The following is a 3,078-nucleotide window of genomic DNA, read 5'->3' as shown; positions in this document are numbered from 1 at the left end:
GTTAAAATTATTTCATAAACTGTTTAACCTATCTAATTCATTTATTCTGGACTAAATAAACCATGTACTGTAATAAGGTTATGTTAGTACATAACCTCAAGCTATATACTAAAATTAACTATCATCTGTAAGATTTCTACTATATTCCTGGCACTGTAGTAGGCATTCTAATCCTCATATCATCCCTTCACATGAAGTGGAGGTTATTCTCATTTTACATATAGACACGAAAAACAACCTCAGGGATTTTAATTAATCTGAGCAAAAGTATAGGTGGTAAGAAAAGATAAGAACCAAAATAAAATTTTCTTTGCCTTATTTTCCACTCCAAGCAGGTGTTCATTTTGCCTTTTTGATGCTTTCCAGGCCTACCTATCTCAAGCTTAAAGTATTCATATTTACTTTGTCTTGTCTGAGTCTTAGGCAAGCTAAGCTAAGCTTTATTTAGAGCTAGCTGTTTGGAAGCTTTTTCTGTTCATAAGCATTCCACTGTGGTTATGGAACATCAGCTCACTTTATTGTATCTTGGTGAGAAAATCTTGAAACATTTTCTGAGTAAAAGTTTAGAATCTTGGTAAAGCCATAAAACAGAGACTCACCCCTACACTGCTGTTTTAGTTGCAACTATCTCTCTTTACCACTAGAAACTTTTTAAATTGGTAGACAGGACCTTAGGCATTACTATGGTATACTCAAATTTTGGGTTCAATTTTCCCATTTCTACACAGCACAATCTTGTACTCTATGAACAAGCCTGTACAACAGAATAGAAGAAAATTCATCAGTAAATGTTTAGTTTGCATTGCAAAAAGTTTCTTACTCTTTGTTTTGTATTATTGTTACTGATTTTTCTTGCTTTGAGCATCTTGTAACTCTATTCAGGGGACTAGAGATCCTAAGTGTAAATAGCAAGACAAGATGATCATATTATTCTTTTTTTTATTCCAAGTGAATGGCAGCTCTTTGTCCCATAAGCTGTCACATAGTAAGTATAGAGAATGAATTGAAGACATGGATTAAGTAGTAAACAGCCATTATGTTGTCAATGAGAGAAACATTTGTTGAATACAGACAAAATTATTAGAGGTCAGTCACATTTTCTAGAAGATTTTTTAGAGTTGTGAACTCCCAACTTTGTACCCTCACTATATGTGCTTCATTTCATTGAATTCTCCTTACAATCCTGTGAATTAAGTACTATTGTTCTTATTTTACAGATGAGCAAATTACAGCTCAAAATATAAAGTAATTTGCCCAAAGCCACCAACTAGTTTAGTGACAATACAGAGATTGATCTAAAGTCTTCCTGACTCCAAAGTTCTTTCAGCTACACTGTCTCCAAATATTTAGCATATTCAGATACTTGCTTCTTTTTCTTGTAATATCCAATGTTATAATTAGTCTGGTGCTAGTTAGTGATGCGTCTGAAACATATTGAGGGGGAAATGAAGGAGGAATATTATTTAAGATTGGAATTGTCAAGTGAAGATATGAGCCATTCTCTTGAAACAATGAATGTGAAATTGTATTCTTTACACCAAGAATCCCAACAAGTAAAAGTCACTAATACTTAAGAGTTGAGAGTATGAGCATGGGGGGGAAAATGTTGATGCTATTACTCTTGAAACTTAAAATACCTGCTACTGCATCCCTCTTTTCCTACTCTTCACTGCCAGGAGATTCTGCTCCCACCAATCTTATTTTATTTAACAGTAACTGTGAATGTTAAATAGTTTTAGAAACAAGAGGCCAAAGTTTCCCTGGTACTTATATCCCTCCCTCAAGAAACACAAAGAGCCTTACAAACCCACAAAGAAGCATTGTGTAAAAAGAGAACTTGGGTTATACTAAGTGGTCGGGTTTAACATTCCACAAATTTCCAGTGAATTTGGGAAAGAAATCTTTTATGACTTTCCACAAACCTAATAAATCTCCTTCTCTCAGGTTTTCTAGATATTCTTTCACTATGGCTTATTCCTTAAATCATTAATATTTTCAGAAATCTCCTTAGATATACAAAATATTTATTTTTTGAGGATGTTGTGAGCTCTGATTTTTTTCCTTAAAAAATAAAATAGAGGGACTTCTATTTCTGCCTAATTAGAATAGCCCTATTCTTTCTAGTATTTCCCACTTACAATTAAAAGATCCTGGAAGTAATACAACAAACAAGACTCTGAACAGTGGAAATAAGAATGCAGACTGTCTCAGAATCTGAGGGACAATGCAGTGGTGTGTTCCCTTTTTCCCTCTCATATCCAAGACAGGTGGTTACAGAATCTTCCACTTCGTAACTGCCAACAGACACAGACCTAAAAAAGCTTCAGGAAAAGCCTGTATACAAAAGAAAGGAGAAAATCATCACCTTTCTAAGAAAATCTTTAGGCAATACCTACACTACTCAAGTCAAACACTAACAGAACAAAATTTTACATTCCTCACTGTCCTGCAATTTCAGTGTAGTTTAGCCAGAAGTTAACTTTGTATTTGACTCTCCCGCTCACCCACAAAAGTAGATAGCTTGCTTCTATTCCACTGCTGAGGCAGTATTGGCATAACTGAGTGGGCAACTGATCTTCTCTTACTCATTCAGCAGAAGCAGAAGGTGCTCCTATTCTCCTGCCAAAGTAGTATCACCCTAGTCTAGTGGTGAACTAGGGCACCATACTCACCAAGCAGCAAGGAGAATTAATGATTCCATGCAAAATAGAATCAGTTGCCATTAGACTTCATACACCTCCATTTCCATGTCAGTGAGGCCCAACGTAGGAGGGAGCTGAGCTCCCACCCCTGTCTATAATCAAAACTACTAAACAGAGACCAGCCCCGTGGTACAATAGTTAAACCCTATGTTTTGAAAGCTGGATCCTATATAGCTGACTGCAGTTTCCTGGCTTGAAAAACATGCTTGAGCACATGTTTTTGTATGCCCAAAACCCTAACTGGATGGAAAAATGAAGAAGGGATTGTGGCATGAATGCACTACTTTGGGCGTATCTCTCTTTCTCTCTCTCTGTCTCTGGTAAACACACATGCCTTCTGGTGATAATAAGAAGAAAGAAAAAAATTAAAGGGAAA

This window comes from Tupaia chinensis, unplaced genomic scaffold, assembly GCF_000334495.1.
Source record: "Tupaia chinensis unplaced genomic scaffold, TupChi_1.0 Scaffold147880_1, whole genome shotgun sequence".
In the NCBI taxonomy this organism is placed as follows: Eukaryota; Metazoa; Chordata; class Mammalia; order Scandentia; family Tupaiidae; genus Tupaia; species Tupaia belangeri.
Note: the sequence above shows the minus strand (reverse complement) of the source record.